Below are 22,712 nucleotides of genomic sequence, written 5' to 3'. Positions count from 1 at the left end.
CTACGAATAAAGACGTTTTTAGAGTCTATAATTTCTAACACGGTTTTGGATTAATACGCGAAATACAGATAACATAATGTATCATAATGTATCGTCAAACAACGTACAATTCTTGTGGATATACAAATTCTTTAGAACAGTTCATAAATCTGCGCCCTCGTAAGGCTTTTTCTGAGACTTTTTTTTATATAAAATTCTCTAAAAGGAGTTCTACAGTTTACACTAAGGGGCGTGCAATTTGCTAATTAAAAATCAAATATAATTAAACAAACCGTTCACTTTACTTCGATTATCTATTGCAGTAATATCTGAGGTGCCTCTATACATATAGGGAGAGTTGAAGGACCACCATAAAGAAAGTTTTTTGTTTTTTTTAGGGGAGACGGGGGTGGGGGATCAACCCAGTTTTCGTTTTTATCTCATATATTATAATTTTCCTAAATATACTCAGGTAAAACTGTAATGAACAGTGTAGGAATTTATTGGAAGTGGCAACGTCAATTTTCAGAGTACATACATGTTTAGTTTTACCCACGAACACCACAATTATTGACAGTTGTCATCTTAACATGTTACCAAACAAACTAGAAATACCTTGATACGATTCCATAAAACAAATCTCAATTTGAGATTTTCCTTAAACCCTGGAGTTTTCCTCAAGTTGAGATTTATTTTTTTTTTTAAAAAACTGGTCTCTTGTATAATACAAATGTTCATAAATATTTGAATTTCTGACTTGATAAAATTAAGTATTTATTTTTTATCATTTGGCCTGCTTTTGGATTTTGTCATCTGGGTTATATTGACATTTGAAACTGCAAACACTGCCTTCCCTATCTATTGAATTTTGAAAAGGTGAAATTAACAGCCTGAAAGGAAGCGATGGCAATAAAATTTCAATAAACAAATCTGCATTAAAAATCTGTCATCAAGGAGGTCCTGCAGTCGTTCCGTCTATACAAGTATGGGTACAACCACAGACATTACTGCAATAAATGAAAAAAAAATGTGAATAATATAGTGTATTAGTATTCAATGTTTTAATTTCATGTTTCTGCATAGCTTGACAACTAATTAGAGAAGTTTATAATATCACAAAAAGTAATGAAATAATCGCCAACTTTATGCCATCACGATAAATCCTGTTGGATACGTTAATGAGACATTAAAAATCGGTATCTTCCGACGCTTTGATTTATGCTGTGTCCGATGTTTTATGCACTATGATATTTGTTTGCTTTAATGCAAAATTAGTATTGAAGTTGATTCTGTGTCTTCTGAATGTCAGTAAACTTGACACTGGACAAACCGAACCCACATGACAGCGCAGAAATTTATCAGCTCGCCAGTTCAACATATATTATATTGCCCTGTATTTTGAGATTTCTGTGTATCAAACAATTCACAGACATAGACATCATTGAAGAACATGTGATAAAAAGCGTATTTACAGCATACGATTTTTTTTTATCAAATTAGATATGCTTTAGTAGACGTAATGATACTCACCAGCAATATTGTCCAGTTGGACACGGGGAAGAATCACAAGGAATGCCTTTCGAACTACAGTTTTCCAGCCGCCATGGTGGACATACAAAACTCGGACACTGTGGTGCCAATAACACTGAAAATGTCAAAAATAACGATTTTATGTACTTGAATTTAAGATCAGGGGCATATAGTGATATAGTGATATCTCATAATCTAGCCACAACGCATATACCCTATTCATTAGTGATTATCTATGATAAATTTGATTGACGCAGCTTATAATGTAGAATTTGTGTTTCTCACGCATTGAAACATCCTGTAAATTTCAGCAACTCACACATACTTTAAATAAAACAATATGTCTTACAAGGACGCGTTAGTGTAAGTATAATAGCTAAAACAACGTAATTCCACATGTTTATTTTTCGGTGATTATTTTCATGTACATCACCTTATAACTGCTATTATATACCATGTACAATACTTGCTATAAATAAAATAACATGCGTAGTCATGACGATGTTATAAGAAATTGCGTTTTAAATTATCTATAAACCTTGGATGATGAATTTGTATTTAAATTTTTTTCTGTATGATGTAGCAATTTGCAATTTGTTTGGATTAGCAATTAATGATGTAAATGTCATGAAGCGGGTTTAAATGTCAGTCTTTGTAAGAATCAGGCAGTGCGTGGAAAATGGTAAAAAACACATAGGTCGAAAGTTTAATTTGACTATTTGCACAATCAGAATCAAGGAAAAAAGATGAGATTTTCCATATCATATTGATGTATTGAGTTATAATTTGAAAGAGGCTACACATGTTTGTTATTAAGTTGCTAAATGGGTCTATATAATGACATGAATAATCATTCATTCCAATGTGTCTTTTCACATCGAAAATCCAACAGTTTCTTTTGTATTTTAGTGTCATTTACAGAATTATCTATCGCCTGAATTTACTGAAATATTGCTGCTCGGGCGTTAATGACTGATTAATTGATTATTGGGGTTTAACGTCCGAGCAGCAATATTTCAGCTATATTCAGACGATGAACATGAAATGGATGTTAAAATGATCATGAAATGATGATGAAATAAAAAAGGGATGGGGACACAAGGGCAACAGCGTCGACAAATTTAGACTGCCACTAGAGAAAGGGAGGGATGGGTAAGGTCGAGCAATTTAGCCTTTCGTGGTGGAGAGCAAAGGTTCCTTCTCCTATCGAATACCACAGCAGGGTTCGTTAACATACGAGGAACGTGGCATCTTTCCCAACACGGTGCAACACTATGGATTGCGGTCAGGTTTACCGTATTATAGCCTGACAACCCCAGCATGCAACTTTTTATTTACGAAGCGTGTATCTCAGATAACTAAATAACATTTGCTATTTTTGTTCGAATAGTGACTGCAAATCTGAATCCACGAAAATTATTTATCAAAAAAATCTGCCTTTCACGTACCGACAATAACATCATTTTTCTTAACCAACAGTTAACATATCTTAACGCCGATTTCTTCTTCTGTTATGTCATTAGATTTGCAACAACAATTCTGTTTTCGGAATTTCACTTTGAAAATAATAGATACGTTTTGGATACACATTAGAATGACTCAATAATGTATTACTCATAGTTTTATAAATTCTTTTGAAACCATGTGTTTAATTAACATAATAAAATCAACAGTAGGGAAAACTAGCATAGATAGAAGTTATTTTTGGATTAATTTGTCATGCAAATGAAAGGAAATAAAAAATGAAAAATACCGAAATAAAATATGTATGATGTACTCGTGACTGGAGAAGTAACCTTCCGTTAAGTACATTACAATCACATATATCTGAAGTACGGCAATCCAATCACAACGAAATAACAAATTTAGTACATTCTGTGCAAGAATCAGGCAGTGGGTGGCACATCATATTTCCCATTTTTTTTGCCACAAATATATTCAATACATGTAGAAAACAGCTGAAAAGCTATTTAAATTGATACTGAAGCATTGGTGACATAGATATTTTTTTTACTTATATAATGAAAAGTTCGAGAAAAATTTCCCGCCATTTTTCACGCTTCATTTCAACTAAATTTTAACCATAAGTATCTTAAAAAAGCAAACTTAACAAACACTTTGACAGTCATATCTAGGTTGAGGTTATGATGTATGAATACTTGGAAAATGCAATGAAATCTGTGTATTTTTTCTTCGCGTGCCACAGCATTTGTATGCAAGGAACGACGACAGGATTTTAGTGGTCTTAAATTAGTGATACATCAAATTTAGGTAAATAATAAAATTCACTCAGTGGTTTAAAAACAAAATATACCGATCATATAAGTATTGCAAATTTCGATATATTGTACACGTGATTCAAACAGTAACCTTTTTATCAGTAGACAATGCATAAATATATCCACACATAGTTTGTTTACAAAATATACCGCAAACGAAAACAAGATATAACGTCATTTTACAAGAAATGATGTTAAGGGTTAAGGACAAAACAAAGTAAGCTTAACATGTTGTTTAAACAGAATTTTAGTAGATGTATATCCGGTTGTAAAGGTGGTCCTTCAGGGAAAAACATTCAGTCAGTTTAACAAATCCGTGGAAAGCGGACTTTCTGTTTTATCATCATTTGCGGCTGAAAAATGAAGTTGGCTTTTTTTATAGGAATTTTTATCACTGCAACACTTTTAATGTCAGGTATGAACATTTAGCAAAAATTCTAGCTAAAATTATTTATTATTTTAATTAAGAAACATTCTTTATTATTGTAAGACAAGTGTTCTGAACAGCTACAGACCACAAAAAAAGTCTTAGATTTTTTTCGGTTGTTGCACTTCTGTGATAAAGACTTTATAGATATCATATGAAATAGGCATTAGGCAAGAGTTATAGTTCTTGATTTTGCTGATTTAACTGAGACATGAACATTTGTTATTTCTCCAAAATACAGTTCTGCATATAGAAAGGACAATTGTTTCTAAAAATATGGCGTCATAACTCAGATTGAACAGGCATCTTTTGTTCGATTGGTTTTCTGCTCCATGAACCTCCCCACTGCCATTAAATTTTATATGGAATAGTACTTTTTAACCCTTTATCTATTACACCTGATTTAAGTTAGGTTTGATATAAACGATACGTTCTAATGAATATATTTTGATGACTCGTTGAAATTCGGAAATCACGTTTAGGTTCATGTGATGTTGAAATAAACCTTTGGGATTCTCTTTAGATTCGTATATCAGTAACTGGTTTTTGTTTTGTTTTTGCATTTGTTTTTGTTTTTGTGTTTTAAATATTTCTAAAGTAGACTGTTAATTAAGTACCATTCTGTGTAAGAATCAGGAAATGGCACATTATATTTCTCAATATTTCTCAATTATATTCAATACATCTAGAAAACAACTGATAAGTTATTTAAATTTATCTGAAAGCATTTGCAACACCTTATACACATTTTGTCTGATTCTTATACGGAAAGTACTTAATACTTGGATAAAAAGATTGAAATATTAAATAACAAAATAACAAACCATATCAAATACTCTACACATCTAAGCTTGAAATAGAGAAAAGTTAACAACTGTAAGTATTGTACAATGGATTCAATGAACAACACATTATCTTGTTGGTGTAAGGCTCATGGCACACACCCGATGTAATACAGAAAATACAGCAAAAGTCCAAATGCACGCCAAAGTATGTTTTTACACATTCAATGAAGGCTTAAATACAAAGTTTAAGCCGTTGTACGCACACAAAAAGGCTGTACATGTGTACAATTGCATATGTGCTCATTACATATGTGAATCTGTAATATACTTGTAATGTAATACATGTCAGACCCTGCAAAAAAAAACTTCCTGTAACATTCCGAATGTGTTTTAGCAGGATAGTTTTCCTAGATAAAGACAAAATAGTAACAAATACAACTTATGTTTAATAAGACGGTCGACTGATGCTATTTTAACACCAGAAATACGTTCATATACATCCGAAAATCGCCCAACTGTCATTTTGGTATATATTACAATATTATTCTTTAGCAATTTTGGCGTGCTTTAAAGCGTTGGAATTATGCATTTTTACGTTTTCTCTTGTGAAATAACAATATTATACTTAAGTGTCAGTCCCTGTATTAATAAGGCAGTAGGTGAAACATGGTAAAAAAATCCACCATTTTGAAAATTTGAATACTTGCACCATCAGAATCAAGAAAAAAAGAGAAGATATTTCATGTCATGTTGGTAAATTGAGTTATAATATCATTGGAATGCACCGAAATTAAAATTTCCAGAGCAAATAACTCTGTCAAAAACCTCATTTTTCTAAAATTCTATTGAAAAAATTCTGAGCTTATACAGTGATGCAGAGATCAAATAATATTTTTTTTTAAATGGAGAAAGCATATTTGAGTGAAATTATATTGTTAGATCGTAAGGGTTTTGACATGCATGTTTCTGTTTTTTTTTTCAAAAACTGGCACTTAATAAATGAAGGGCATATTATGAAACATTTGAAATATGATATGCAACAGATTTTAAGACTTGTTCTCCATTAAATAGAAACTTAAAATTGAATTTATATCTACTATATAAGCTGACGGTATATATCATTGTTTTAGGTGTTTTATCGTATGACTGCACCAATCCAAAGTGCCCAAATATTGTAAATTGTTTTGTGGATCCATGTATGTCTAATCCGTGTGAGAGCGGTTCATGCTGGTATGTATTATATACAATAAATTATCCTATAAAGTCAAATTTGTTCTACGCACTTTTATTTAAGATGTATGCATGCTTATTAGAACTGAATCTCAGTCGATTTTTACTGGATTTGACATTTAGTTCTACAAACGATTCTATTTGGGACTTATGGTTTTTTTTTAAAATGGTGATCATATAAATGAATATTGTATTAATCATAGACTTTGTCAGTCCGCACAAGGATTACACGAAAACCAAAGTGCAAACAATAATCTCATAAATAAAAATGTTATTGGAGGTTCGACTGCAATATTATAAAGAAAATGATCACTCGGTTTTTGTTTTAATGAAGTAAATATAACCCAAATGTACCTTTCATCAATTTTTCAGCCATAGACTCTTAATTCACAAATCAAATTTTGAATTAGAAGTCATAAAAAAGCAAAAAAAAAAAACAATGTTTCATAATTTCTTTACGACGCAACTAGTTAACGTTTTCCGTATGTATTCAATGACAAAAATAATGCCACAAATACATTTTCATTTTGTTCATGTTCCATCAAACACAGTGTGAAAAACTTATGTATGACGGTAGAGTAAAAAATGTCTAAATCGAACCCCTTTAGACTTATGACAGATGTTGGACTTACCAAGATTCAAAATACTCTAAAATTGATGTAAAATAACTTTACAAAGCGGTTGGTTCAGACAGGATTTCACTACATATTTTTACATTAAACTTGTTAAATTTCTTTGGTGCACTGAACCAAATGTTTTAAACAACTTAAATTGTTTTGCAAGTTTACTTTTCTCTTTTACAATATTTGTGGACCGTTACATTATACAAGTTGAGTTGGCACTTATTATTTTGATGGTTCGACGTTGTGAAGTTCCATTCGGAAGTAAAGGCTCAGCTACAATTCTTGAAGTAGTTAAAGAGCATGTCTCCTTTCAGTTCCATTCGGAAGTAAAGGCTCAGATTGTACAGAGATAAAACTTATCTAGATTGTACAGAGATGAAAAATTTGCACTTTGCAAGAGTTATCGTTCTCGATTCGGTTCCATTTGGTTGATTTTAGTAGGAGATTCATGTATGATTTTCTATAAAGTGCATATCTAAATGCATAAATGATAATCGTTATATGAATGTGTTTCACGTATAAACTGAAAAAGCATCGTTTATTTGGTGGGTTTTTCTAAACCCTGAAATACTTTACCATTGGTAGTGTCTGAATTATATGTGGACTGGTACTTATAATGACAGTTTATGGTTTCGACAGTGACAACTAACTTTATCAACAAATAGATAAAATGATTAAATGTTTTGTCATAGCATTTCCTGAAACAAATTTCCAATAGATATAGTTGAAAATGGAATTTTGCCTGAAAATCAATATGTGTTTAAAAAAAATCGTTTGATGTTTCTCAAACCTTTTAAGGTTTATTTCAGTCGATTCGATTGGTTTATGGTTAAAATATGAACATGTACGGTCCAGTCTGCTCGGGGAACTTGGTTAAAATTTGAAAAAAAATCTGCGAAAAATGCTGAAAAAATGCAAAATTTTGCACATTTTGTGCACTTTTATCATTGACAGCATGGGCATTTATTTTCAAGTTTCATATATTCGTTAAATATAGTCAAATACAACTTAAATACAAATATCTTGAGTGAACACGTGTGCAGCCACTTAACAGTTGTAGAAATATTAAAATTCCAAGGTCTAGTATATTGTGCATAACAATATAATGTTATTTTAAGACTAAGTTTTAAGAATTATGTATTTGAAACCATTTTTTTATACTTATACTATTACCTGAAAATGAGTTTTAGTCAAATATTTGAAATGAAAAAAAATATTAGGCCAGAAAGTGTCTTAACTTTTATGTTATTACATCTAATGATAATGGGTTTTTCCCTACAGCCAAATATATAATGCATTCGTGGTGTACTTGAATGACCTAAATATAGAATTAATTCGTAAGTACATTCCTATGGAAAAAATACCGGGAAGGTGGCCTTACTCTTTTGCTTTATTGTACAATGAAAACTCTGCTCTTTTTCCATATAATGTTAATTAATTATTTTTTTATCATTTCGTTTTCAGTAGTGATTATTGTGGTGGCTGTAACCATAAATGTTTATAGAATCCAGTCGACAAAAAGAAAAAGAAGATCAAATGGCTTTTTATGACTATGTCAAAAAGATTTGTTCATTGGGTCATTTATTATAATAAAATGTTAATATTAGTATTATGTAATGTATTGTCCAAATCAGGAAAATGTCATAATGTCGACCTGCGGAAGAGAATGGATAGTAGCATAAGATCTTCGACCATGCGATTGCCCTTTCTCTATCTGATATGTTCTTCTAGATTGTGTGGATTTTGCTATTAAAACTACTGTGATATTTGTTTCGTGGAAATTTCCCTCAAAACATACAAAGAAAAGAACAAACAAACAAACTAAATCTAAAATTAAAACCAGAACAAACGTGAAGGCGATGAATCGATTTGTTTCACGAAGAAGATGATTTGATCAAGAAAAGAAAATAAATACATATTCTTATGAAACAAAAAATTCAAGGTACATCTTCAAATTTGATACTTCTTATTGAATTAGATTTTCATGATTAATCTGACAGTCTTCTTGTTCTTTGTGCTGATGGGACCGTTGATTTATCGATTATGACAATAACATGCAAATTTCTATGCCTTTTAACAGCCACTGGCAATAGAGGAGAGAGGTTTAGCGCGCTGTAAAACCTATATGTAACCCATCATTTCGTTTGAAGTGCCTGTATCAAGTCAGGAGCATTGTGGTACCAGCTTCTCCAATGATGTAATATCGATAAGAAAAAAAAATGACTTTAGTCTGAGAACATTCTTAAGTGCTTACTATGTCATCGATTATAAATACTTCGATTGGAATTTCCTTGGAAATTAAGAATATTCCCAGTCTTGTAAATATTTTGTACAATAAACTAAACTGGTATTTAAGAACCAATGGTTCGCTATCGCTATACCGAGGGTATTCATCCGACCCAGTAGTCAGACTTGTCTGACCCCCTAAATAATATCATATTTTATCTACTCTTTTTATGGGTAGTCTAATCTTATTCCAAATTTTAAAAAATACCTAGAACACTGAAGCTTCATTCCTTGCATTGCATGTGGTAGAACCCCTCGGTGATGTATTTGGCTTCCTCTTTCGATAGTTTCGGTTTTGAGTACTTCTTCTAATATTTTGATCATGACTTTACTACATATTTGATTTTAATGCTGCTGATGAGAGGTTACTCCTTGAAACACGTGTACAGCATATCGAAATTTATAATTTATAACTGGTATTTTTTGTATGTTTTTAACTTTAGTGCGCCGGGGCCAGGGCTGATGAATTACAACATAATTCTGTAAATTTATTAAGGAAATAAAATGTACAAGTACATTGTGAGTTATGGATATAATTAAATTTCAGTTGAATGCGTAATTATCGAATTGATACAAAAGTTTATGCTTTTTTAACTATATTATCAGTTTTATCAATGGCATACAGATTTAAATACTTTTGCTGTTCTAAGGATGATTCAACAAAAAAATTATCATGTAATTAAAACCACGAACGACACAACATGCCCACCCAAAATTCATTTTTATTTGAATGTAGCAAATCAAGTTAGTAACTTCACTTAAAATTCGTATTTAGTGATCTTTAAATAAAAATTTCAAACCAAAATGATGTGAAGTGAAAATATCATGTGAACTTTCTGTACATAAATTTCAATGTAACAAATTTTGCCTGTTTATTACAGGAGGCGACAGTAAACCCTATTAAGTGATTATATAGCATGCAGATCAACATTTTAATCCTCTACAATCTCTAACTACAAGCAGATTCAGCCATTAGTCATTGCCAAAGTATTAAGTATGGATCAAGCTGTAACCGAAATATTTTCGCAAAAATGCCGATTCAACTTCGAAGCTATTTAATTGCACGGTTTACGCGCGCGCTGTCTTCCTTTTTTCTAACCTGTATTCAACAGAAAAGGAGTTGTTTCATTCGATTCATGTTTGAGTATTTTGTTCTACACGGATAATTACTATAAAAGTAATAGTTCTAATGTATTTAGATAGTAAAATAGTATGCCATTAAGTATGCTTTTTTTTAATAAAAAACATATATAAAAGTCTTTTGTCCGTGATTTTTGTGTGTATTGAAATGACAATTTTAGATGAATCATATGTTGCAATGACAATCAGTAATTCAGATGAACAAAAGTATCACATAAACATTAATGAGGCTAAACATGATCAAGACCAGTAGAAACTTGTAGGACAATTAAAGTTTTCTTTTAAATGACTCAAATAGTCTGTGGAATTTTATGTGGAACTCGTCACAGAAATAAACTAGAAAACATAATCTCATTGTTCTCTCCCAAGATACCAAAATAAGTCACTGGCATCATCTGATGAAAATTAAACGCATGCAAGTTATGTCAAATTGTATTCAGAAGTTTCGTAAGATTTGCAAGAGTAATCATAGGAACCAAGGTTAAAGCGTTAATCAAAAGAATTTAATCCAGGGACAAAGACCAACATGGAAAACAGACAAACACAACATCAGAGAACATAAAGTAACTAAAATCATACATACAAAGTATCAAAAGCAAATGAGCAACTCTGATTCGGACATTAAAAGCTGGGAGCATGGACCAGATGCACCGGTAGGGTACTCTGCCTTTTGTAGAAACACAGTTGCAGTTAGGAACTGAGCATTGACACAGAAAAAAATGGAAGAATGGACGGATGGAAAGCGTGATCAGTAAATTCTACATGCCTTTACCCGGGAAACTATGACTAAAAAAGATCCTGAATTATGAACCATACAAAATTATTTAATTTTTTTCACAGATAAATTTCCATTGAATAAAACAATTGTATTTTAAAATTCGCCATCGACAATCTAGATTTGACGGTAGTAAATGTCCATTAACTGACTCTGCTTTGACGTCTCCAGTAAACTTAATTTGCCTCTGTCAAAGCCCAGCTTGATGCGTCTTAATCTTTTATTAAAACACAATTACCTCCTTACTTGACGACAGAAATTTATATGTCTGTGTGATCAAGATTTAAACGTCGCAAATCGTCCAATATACGACATATGTTTTACTTTTGGATTACATGACTGGTTACAGGACTTCCATTCTTACGAAAAATGATAAATGTGAAAAAATCTGGCCAACTTGTCCTTAATGAAATAAGATACCTTACCCGAATATGATAAAGAAAAGAAAACAGCTATAAGACCGCAATTCCATATATTGTTCTTCTGATCAGTTGTATGTATATAATCTAAAGTATTCGGCTATGAAACAGCTATTGATAAATAAAAAAAATAAAAACATGACGATTACAGTAGCATTCTTTATAAATATTAGGCATAATACATACATATCTAAAACCCCCGAAATTCAATCATTTCTTCTACAGCGACATCACATGCCGCATTACCAGTCTAAGTCACTCGATTGTTGACTTTTGTGACAAGAACAGTATAGATTGTATTGTATATGAAAATTACACTTTGCAATAGTAATTGTTCTTGATTGCATAATGTTTTTTTTTGTTTCCAAAATGCAGATTAGAATACTCAAAAGACTATAAAAAGTAATGTAAAACACGGCGTGTGTGAACCGAAAAGGCATAGTTTTTTCGATAGGTTTTTCTGCATCTTGACGTTGCCTGGATTTTTTGTTGACTGGTATTAAATAGGAATCACGTTCACATTTTCGTAGCCTTAAAGACTGGCTATGTCCTTTGTTTTGTTATTGTAATATGTCTTTTACTTTCACATTATTTGCGACTGTCTGGAGTTGTGATGCATTTAATGATGCAATGAATCAGATAAAATGGGTTCCTAACTAAAGAGAGTTGTATATTAGTGTGATCTATCTTGGCGGTTTAAATTTATCAAATCATTGAGAAGCAAGTACAGAAAATACAATGTATATGCTGATTGTCCAAAAGAAACACTAGATTTTTTAATGATGTATAATATTCTAACTGAGCACATGCTAAACAATAGTGATTTCATATTGAAGGGTTATCTACAAACTAGTGCCCGAGTTTCGTATGTATACCATGGCGGCTGGAAAACAGCAGTTTGAGAGGCAAACCTTGTGATTCATCGTTATGTCCTATGGTAAGTGTCACATTTCATTTATTTGTGCAGCCACATTTAATTTGTATATTTGGTAACATGGTTGTTCAGAGAAGTTAAGTTTTTTTTTAGCGGATTACCTTAGAAAGGTCCTATTTTGTCATACGGACTTATATTATCTAGTATCAAATACAAATACGTACAGAAAAAAATGAGTAATCAAGTGAACTAAGATTCGAGCGGAAATATAGGATAAAAACTGGGCAGTTAAAACAGACGCACACAACAAAGAGCATGAAATAACCAATATAACACCTACAAAAAGACAAAAGTAAATGAGCAACTTATTTTCAATACTACGAACAAAGACGTTTTTAGAGTCTATAATTTCTAACACGGTTTTAGATAAACTCACAAAATGCATGTATCATAATGTATCATCAGACAGCTTACAATTCTTGTGGATTTACTAAATTTTCAAAACAGTTCATAAAACTGCACTCTCATAAGGCACTGATTTTTTTTAGATATTCAAAAAGAAGTTCTACAGTTTACAATACAAGGTGTGCGATTTGCTAATTCAAAACCAAATATAATTAGACAAAACCATTCACCTAACTTTGGAAACTGTCGGAATACATTTCTACTGACGCCAATTTCCAAAGTATATAAATGCGTAGTTTTACCCACGACCACAACAATAACTGACATTTTTATAGAATTTTAGATATAGCTATTTAATATTGCCGCCACCCAAATACCATATCACACATGATATAAAGTTACCATATCACACATGATATAAAGTTACCATATCACACATGATATAAAGTTACCATATCACACATGATATAAAGTTACCATATCACACATGATGTAAAGTTGCACTCGGATGTCACGGTAAGTTCTTCTGGTTCATTGTACTTGGGTTATTAACCAAAGAAAATTTATACGGATGGCTATATTTTACAGATACCGCTACATATATGCGAAGTTGTGGGGTATGTAGAGCCTTTTATTGAGAATATGTATACTATCTAATTATGTATTGTTTCGTTTTGGTTTTTATTCGTAAAGAAACGGCTTCATTCCTTACATTGCATATGGTAGAACCTCTCAGTGATAGATTTGGCTTCCTTATTCGTTAGTTTTAGTTATGTGCAATGTATAGAATTGATATTTTTGTATTTGGTTTATAGTGTTGCATTTTATATGTATAGTTTCTTTAAGTACATATGGTGGATATATGTACATAAATAATTATGAAGTTCATGACCCTTTAAACTAATATTATTCTGGTTCAAAGCGGAGGGTATATAAAGATCATGCTGTCCATCCGTCCGTTCTACCCTTCATGCAAAGTTTCTAACTGAAATTTTAACCAAAACTGCTAAATGGAAGTTTTCCTCAAGTCTTCAATTTCAAGTAATTTGATTGGTCGAAATTTGAGTTGAGGAAATCACAAGTTTCGTTTTTTTTATGAAACCGGCCCCTGGTGCAATATTTATTGAATTTCTGACTAGATGAATAAACATTATTAGTTTTAAATTGTTATACTTTTTCATTTGACCTGTAGAAAAAAAAGACAAATGATGCACACATGCGAGCTTAACAATGACCTCTAGTATTAAGATTTATTGTTTGGTATAACTCGAATAATTCAGCACTCTCTGTCGGTCAAAGTCCTTGGAGATCGGCGGAATGTAACCACTGACATTATTCGGGTTATATTTATTGATGCGGCCTTGATATGTTTCGAACGAAATTGAGGGGTAACATGTTCATTGCCTACAACTTGCACCGTTACAATATTTGATTCTTTGCTGATTCCAAACATTTGAAGATGGCAGTTTACCACCCAATCCAAAAACAAATAACAGTTTGCATTCATTTTAAAAGGATTTCATTACATAATGACATATTGAAAAAAAAATGTATAATGTAAAGATGCATATTCGTTCGACCCTGGTTTAAGTGATGATTTTAATCCACAAACGACACCAGTATTATGATGTTCAATAGAATTGACAGCATACAGACTCTGAAAGCGTTAAAAGCTAGAAATGTTAGGCATGGTCAATTAAAAATAGGTTAGTTATATGCAAGATGTTTACTTCTGTTACGAAAACACCCTTTAATAATGTTGGTTAGATAACAGAGTTGGCGATAATAATTGTAGTTACCAGCATGTTTCATTCTGACACAGATCAAAAGTATATGGATTAATCAAACAATGAACATTAGTGGTGCAGTTTGGACTTGTGCAATCCGAAGATAAAACAGCTAAAATCAAAGTTATCTATAGTTGCTTCATATTGAATTATTTATTTTTGTATTTACTATATGAAAATCATGTTAACAAAGCCGATCACATCAAATTTATAAGTGCATTAAAGAAATGACTGTTATAGTTTTTTTTGTCTTTGATAAAATAATGACAAATACGTGGTTCAGTTTAGTGGATATACGTCTAAAAAAAAGAAATAAAAGATAGCTGTACTTACTTCATGTCATTCTCGTCAAAATTAAAACAAAGACAAAAAAGTAATCTAATCTCATCTTTTTTGATGGTTGTGTTCTGCACGTAACGATGGAACTCACTTAAATAAATATTTCCTAATGTTAAATCATTACTCACGTGTATAAACAGTAACCTAAGCACTCCTTTTTTTCTCCTAATCATGGATTTTTATATGCATGCCTTTTTGTTAATTGTATGTTGTTGAAAAGTACATAATTTGTTTTTGATAAACACGCAACAAGATTCAATGCAACCTTACTCGGCAGTCTGCAGTGATGACAAACTACGACTTTTTAAACGCAATGACTTTTCATTCCGAATTGTGAACTTTCCTTTCACCTGTGTCATCTTTGATCCCTTCAGCACCTGTGTATGGACTTTTCATACATGTATCACAACTCATACGTTACATCTGGAACAGGGATATGTTAATGCTACAAGATTGAAGTCATCACTACAGAAGTTTTGTGGTCATCATCATGAACTCGTGGATCATTACAGTGTATTCAGTTGCACTATGATAACTGATTTGTTCATCGTGTCATAGTTTTCCTTTCCTCTTTCGTCTACCCCGGACTTGACTCATGAGCAACTCGGCGGATGTTTCTAGAAAAGCAGAGGACGCTTACCCTACAGGTGCAACTGGTAAGTTTTTATTGGAGTCCGAGTTGCTCATTTACTTTTGTTACTTTGTATGCATTATTTTAGTTACTTTGTGTTCTTTGTAGAGTTATCTTTTTTTCATGTCTGGTCCTTGTCCCTGTATTACATTCTTTTGATTTCCGCCAGAATCTTAGTTCCCCTAATTAATCTTTTGTACCGAAGCTCACGTTGAAATGTTTCCTATTTGAAAGATTTAGGATTTTGCTAATCGAATATTAAATTTACGCAGAGTTATACGCCCGGAATATACAAATTTACCAGATCTACATAGTTAACGTAAGAACAACTATTAAATTACATTCATGAAGAGGGTGGTTTCCACCTAAACCTGATTTTACACATAGTCAACAACAAATTTATTTTCAAATAATGTAACTGCCCTCAGAACAATAACAAGGTTCATAAAATGAAGAACTTAATATTTGTACCCAACAGAAATTTAAAGGATAATGGGAACTTATTCCATAAACTTCTCTATTAAATAGTTAATTGAGTGGTCATATTTGGGTCGTAATAAAGAGATTCGTTTTTTTATGTGACTTGATCGTTAATTTGATATTCTATACTACATATGAACACCATCTAGATTATTTTTCTGTGAATTTTTATACATCGTGTACTATGTTACAACCCTTCACGATTTCTACAATAAGGAATCTTCCAGTCAGTAAAAGCTATATTTATTTAGAAAGCATCTCTGACCAAGTTGTCTACGATACTGAACTTAGTACATATAAACTCAAAACTAACAATGACTAATTCTAAACGCTTTCTGGATATTGTGACCAATACATATAGACCTCACTTGGTGTAGGTTCTAGTGGTTAAAGAGAACAAAAATAAAACGACAATTAAAGTCCATAAAGTGTAAAGTTTTAACCCTTTCTGAAACTCTACTTCGTTGGTTTTAATTTCAGTCAAAATGGATTACATTTTATGTAACATGGAGGGACTATTAAACATGTTCTAATAAACTGAGAAAGCTCTTTAACCTTCAGTTTACATGAATAATTTATCATAGCAAGTACAATTTGATTGTACATGAATTTTACCGAATTGGCAGGGCATTCAGACCTGTTTACACTGAGTTATGTTTAATTTGTGAAAATAAGCACACATTTAAACAAAGTGTCCTATATCTACCACCTAATTACTGAATTTTTTCAACGAAATATGAAACTTTTTTTTTCACGTATTTTTGCTAAGGCATAAAATCCGAGACATACATTCAAGGTCACGATGACACATACAAATAATTCCTACACTATATACAGAAAAAAACAGAGACGGGGAAAGGTTCAAAGATACAAATCTCTACGAAACGGTTAGCATAAAAAATATGGCCAAATGCAATCACTCTATGGACCTTTTTTTTTTTAGTATTTCGCACAATAAAATGTGGCGTGATTTTCGTCTTAAAATTGCACCTAAAGGCCAAGATCCTCGCGGTTTGTTCCCTGAACTAAGTTTACCATAATTTGTAAATTACGTTTATTAGAACAATTTTGACCGACAAAAACCAAGGTATCATATACCAATGCTAAAAGCAAGATTGACTTTAAAAGGGATAAATTGTTTTAATATATGATTTGTTCATACATATTTTGAATGGTAATCAGTCCTAATGTTTATTTTTATTATTTTGTATGTTTTGCTCATTATTCACATATTTAAGGAATAGGCTTTTTACTTAGGGTTAGGGTTAGGGTTAAGGAATAGGCTTTTTACTTAGGGTTAGGGTTAGGGTTAAGGAATAGGCTTTTTACTTAGGGTTAGGGTTAAGGAATAGGCTTTTCACTTAGCGTTAGGGTTAGGGTTAAGGAATAGGCTTTTCACTTAGCGTTAGGGTTAGGCTTTTCACTTACCTGCCGAACATAAAATGCAAATAATTGTTAGGAACAAAAACTATGTTTGTATTTCTCACAGGATAAACAGGAAGTCGAAACTCTATGGAAAGAAGTTTATTGTTTTGGAATAGTCTTCTTAGTTTAATAGATACGTGATCGCTCAAAAATAATAATGCAAAACAAATTGAATGACTATATTTGCAAAACAGAACAAAAACAAATTTTTTGAAAGTTTTGAAAAAATATCTAGACAAGCGTGTGGCCAAATGATCAAAGGCTATGTTTACTTAAAGGTTGCAAAACGGAAAGTATAAACCATTATAATGAAATGATGAATTTTTATAATTTAAATTGTTAAGATGGTGCCAAAGGTCTTACTTGTTCGACAGAGGACTAACAGAGAGGTCAACACGACGACGACCAACATTATGTTCATCAAGACATACATGTAAATACTGATCTTGTCCTGTACTCTTTTTTATACCGACCATCACCATGTTTCAAACAATAAAAAACATTTTGAAAACAAAAATAACCAGTACTTAACTACCGTTTGTTGCAAAACGTTTTTATTAGTCTTTAACAAATCACCCTACACGTTTTCAATCCGATTGATTGATTGATTGTTGGGGTTTAACGTCCGAGCAGCAATATTTCAGCTATATTCAGACGATGAACACGAAATGGATGATAAAATGAACATGAAATGATGATGACGTAAAAAAGGAACGGGAAACAAGGGCAACGGGTTCGAAAAGTTAGATTGCCACTAGAAAAAAGGAGGGATGGGTAGGATCGGGCAATTTAGCCTCCTGTGACGGAGCGCAAAGGTTCCTACTCCTATAGAATACCACACAGCAGGAGTCTTTAACGTGCAAGGAACTTGACATCTTTCCCAACACGGTGCACCACTATGGTTTGCGTTCAGGTTTACCGTATTATAGCCTGACAACCCCAGCATGTAATACGCCAGGGGTACCCCATTCCACCAACTGGGACACACATCCAAGTTGCTCTGTGGGCAGAGCGCCTAGCCCCGGCTAGGTTCCTGAGCACTATTTAGTCGCCTTTTACGACAAGCTTAGCGCTGCTGCAGGCCTATTCGTTTGACACCCGGACCTGTACGAGGCTTTTCAATCCGAAATAATTATCATGTCAAATTGAATTACGATAATGTTTGCGTCTACATTTGTGTAAAAATGAATTATTAGGATAGAATTTGATTAAAAATTAGAAAAACCTTCTAACCTGCGTTTTTTAATATTTATTGCGAAAGAATTGTTTTCGATTTTTTGTAGTTGCTTTTAGTAACTAGGGCAATCATCTTATTTTCTTATGACACAAGCATTGTTTCTTTGTATGGTTTTAATATAAATGTTGTATATAGGTACCACGACAGTGGGGTACTGTTGAATGTTTATAATTACAATGTGGTTTTTCCTGTTTTATTTTAAAATATACTGGAATAACAAAAAAATTCAAAGTTTTAAATATGTACCTTTTATGAACGTCAAGCCATTGTGGTCAGAATGCAAAGGCATTTCAAAAACAAATATTTCTGGGTAAAATAAAAAAAACGTTAATAAACATATCAATATAATTATTTTTTTATAATACAAAGGAATAGTACTTATGAACAACCACCACGATTTTCGTAATGAGGTCAAGTTAGTGTTACAGTAAAGCGCTTGATGTTTTATAAGGCTTATGTGCGAATCACGTTTAGGCGGATTGATGTATTGATTCTTAAGTTACGTTGAAATTATTATACTGAAAGAGTACTATGGTAACCAAGATTCTAGAAGAAATCAAAAGAATGTAATCCAGGGACAAAGACCAAACATAGAAAACAGACAAACACAACAAAGAACATAAAGTAACTAAAATAATACATACAAATAACAAAAGTAAATGAGCAACTAGGGACTCCTCTAAAAACTGGGAGCATCGACCAGGTGCACCGGTAGGATAAGCGTCCTCTACTTTTCTAAAGAACATCAGCCGAGCTGCTTATAAACAGTCAAGTCCGGGGTGGACGGAAGAGGAAAGGAAAACTGTACAACTAGATTTTGTCTGTTTTTTTTTTAACTTATTCGATTTAAATTCAAAATTTATTTTTCGTACTGATATCGATAAAGTAAAAACTTTTTAATGCAGTTGTTTTCTGGATTTTGTCACGTAATTCTGACGGAGTCATTTCTTTCCAGATGTTGTACTCGAAATACTGTTTATTATTTCATAAATCGTATTTTTGAATGTCCCAAACAATTATATTTGAAGTTGCTTGATGTAACTGAGATACGAAAGCAAAACACAATACCAGTGTCAATTCTATTTTAAATGATCAGCTACCAAGGTTGAATAATGCCATTGTTTAGTGAATACATTGAGAGCTACATCCACCACAGTAGTCTGGGCTGTTAAAATATAAAAAAAAATAACTCGGAGTACTAAAAGCTATATCATTATAAAAAGGCAAATTAATGTTTTATAGTTCTTGTTTTCTGTCTTCTGTGTTAAAATATCATGTTTCTGATGTTTGGGCAGACAAATTCTTTATTCTGTAGTGTAAAAACGAAATTTCAAAATAGAATCTGATCATGAGCTCAGTATCACAAATGTACCTTCTAGCTTTTGCGGAAAAAAATTAACAAGCGTTTCTTCCAATTATAGTTTTCGATCTGAGGTAAAGTCAAAAGTCAATTATGTGTCGAAAAGATTTCTTGTTAGTCGAGCGGAAGCACTTTTGTGTCATAAATGAAGCAGAAGTGTTAAACCGAATCAAATCAGCAAGTAGCAGTCTTTATAAAAATCAGACAGGAGGTGATCCATGCATGTCAAAAACCCACCGAATTCAATCTAATTTCTTGTTTAAAGAGTTATTGGTCACTTAACCAGTCTTAGCTTTTACCACTTGGTTGTTGCGCTTTTGAGATAAAAGATAAAAATCATAAAGATTGTGCATGACATTGGCACTTTGAAAGAGTTATCGTTCTTGAAGTGGTTTCATTTGGTTGATTTTAGTGGAAGATAAATGTATGATTTTCTAAAAATGCAGATTTGAATGCAGAAACGATCATCGTAATGTGAAAATATAGCATATATTGACTGAAAAAGCATTGTTTGTTTGGTGGGTATTTATACACCATGAATCCCTTTACCCTTGGCAGTGTTTGAATTTCATATGGATTGGTACTTAAGTAATTAGCCAGGCCAAACAAACAGAGAGTACTTTCAAAAATGGGTTGATGAGATGTACTTAGTACCCAATACATTAAACATTACACCTGATAACTAAAGGTGATGATATTTGTAGTACTAACCAGCATACAGTTCCAAACGGGCACATCGAAAAGTGACAAGGACTTATAAAACAACTCATAAAACCATGCGGACAATCTTCCAGTGAGTCTGGACAGCGAAGTCGCGGTTGATAAAAACCTAAAATATTAATATATTCCAAATAATATGAGATTTTTTAATATATTAAACAACTCGAGTTTGTTTTTGTAATAGCCCTAGCATGCTCGCTTCCAATAAAAAACAAGTCAAAAAAGAGTCAAAAGTATAGTCGAAGGCTCCTAAAAACCGTAACAAATTTACACACGTGTCTTGCTACAATTTGCCTGTAAAACGACTTCGATTAGAATATTTTAGCGAAGATGTACTCAAGCTGGCTGCATCGGCTTAACTCGTCCAAGAACAAGTTTATCGAATCTATGCAGCTAACTCTAATATATAATAGAACGCAAAAATGTGGTGGAGTAAACGTACTTTGGTCTGATCACAATCCCCCTTTTAGTCCATGGGCTGGGAAGGTCCACCGTGCACCCCAACTCATCAACTTCATGGTGATTGCAGGTACTTTTATACCTCCCATTACTGAATCGATTTGTCGCCAAGGAATATTCTCGGTATAAGCCTATATTTGTATCCGACTTGGTCAAAAACCAAGATTTTTGTGACTCAACTGTTCGAATGTCTAAGTCTTCCTGGGACAGGTATAACCATAAAGCCAAATGTCGAAGCTTTAAGATGATATAAAGAAAGTTTTGATAAAACTTAGGGGTTTGGAGTAAAACGAAAAAAAATGTACCCCTACCTCACCAAAAAATCGCTTCGATTGTTATATTTTTCAATGTCATAACCTTAGAGTAGTTATGATTCAGTATAACAAAAATGATTTGTATGTTATTTACTGTTTAGCATTATCTGCTTGGTATTATCAAAAATATAATATAAGATTTTTGCCTCAACGAAATATGAAAAGTAGCCAAAATTACAAAAATGCTTTAGTTTATCGACAACTATTTAAATGATAGTTGTCGATAAACTGGTCAATATCGTGATATTAAGACTGCCAACAGGACAGTGGTATTGACTAAGACCTTGGTAATGACCGAGCCGTAGGAGGGGTTATCATCGCTGTCGCAGTCAATACCACTGTGCTACGGGCACTCTAAATGTCATGATATCGACCAGTATATCAACAACTATTGTGTTTATTTCATTGAGGAACCGTTTCCTCATTTTTTTCGTAAAGTCATGCAAATCGTGTTTCTGTATATTTACATTGACAACTGCTTGATCGCGAATACGTTTTAATAAGGGGATGTAACTAAATTCGTAACCGGGCATTCTCACCATATGGTATTGGCTGGTAAAACTTTACAATGCAGGTTAATTAATATCGCGTGAAAATGTTTTATCCAATTAAAATAACTGATTTTTCGCTGATATGATATAATATATAATTATGTTCACGTGGAAGAATCCGCCAAAATTAGCAACAAAAAAGAACACTTCGTTAACAGTAGTCCTACCTGTTGTTGGGCTAACAGCTAACATAAACACAATAATAAGATATTTCCACATCTTTATCAGAAGTAATGTTACAGCTGTGTCCTCTCTATGTTGGATCTGATAATTTAGAGCAAACTACAGCCACAAAAAAGAATTTGACGTGGCATTTTGAATTAAATATACTCGTAATTACTGACCGGTGATGAATCAGAAATTAAATTATATTAAATCTAAACCGTTTATCTATTATTTGTTATTATATTATATTATAATGTATTGATAGTGGATGGCCAAAACACACTGACCTATTTTACTTAAAATCAACAATTGGAAATGTCCTGTAACACGTGTCGTCATTATAAAAAGTGGTTGTTTGACAATAAAAGCTAGCAAATTGTAATATTAAGTACACAGGCTAAAATTCTTGATATGATCATCATATATTACTCGATTCCTCATTTAAATAATAAGACGCAATAGATAGTCATGTGATTGTAGTGAATTATGTAA

At 32.3% G+C, this 22,712-nt stretch overlaps 3 long non-coding RNA genes across 4 annotated transcripts; 1 reads left to right on the top strand and 2 right to left on the bottom strand.

The window, feature by feature from the left end:
- Nucleotide 1: 1 nt before the first annotated feature.
- LOC148602776 (uncharacterized) lies at nt 2-11,565 on the bottom strand. 2 transcript variants are annotated; one of them, XR_015916728.1, is made up of 3 exons: nt 1,859-1,912; nt 1,510-1,624; nt 2-986 (listed from the first exon to the last, which is right to left on the bottom strand). It is a non-coding gene; the product is annotated as an uncharacterized LOC148602776 (long non-coding RNA). The 2 variants fall into 2 exon arrangements; XR_015916729.1 differs by lacking the exon at nt 1,859-1,912 and adding an exon at nt 11,480-11,565 and having other exon boundaries at nt 3-986.
- On the top strand, nt 4,034-8,459 carry LOC148602777 (uncharacterized). Its single transcript, XR_015916675.1, has 3 exons — nt 4,034-4,203; nt 6,131-6,230; nt 8,318-8,459. It is a non-coding gene; the product is annotated as an uncharacterized LOC148602777 (long non-coding RNA).
- Nucleotides 11,566-19,146: 7,581 nt separating the features above from the next.
- Nucleotides 19,147-22,434, bottom strand: LOC148602775 (uncharacterized). The gene is made up of 3 exons (XR_015916718.1): nt 22,223-22,434; nt 20,723-20,840; nt 19,147-19,816 (listed from the first exon to the last, which is right to left on the bottom strand). It is a non-coding gene; the product is annotated as an uncharacterized LOC148602775 (long non-coding RNA).
- Nucleotides 22,435-22,712: the final 278 nt, after the last annotated feature.

The sequence above is a fragment of the Perna viridis genome, chromosome 11, assembly GCF_037379345.1.
Source record: "Perna viridis isolate PV_CMFRI_1.1 ecotype Kerala chromosome 11, ASM3737934v1, whole genome shotgun sequence".
Taxonomy (NCBI): domain Eukaryota; kingdom Metazoa; phylum Mollusca; class Bivalvia; order Mytilida; family Mytilidae; genus Perna; species Perna viridis.
Note: the sequence above shows the minus strand (reverse complement) of the source record. Positions and strands in the feature narration are given on the sequence as shown.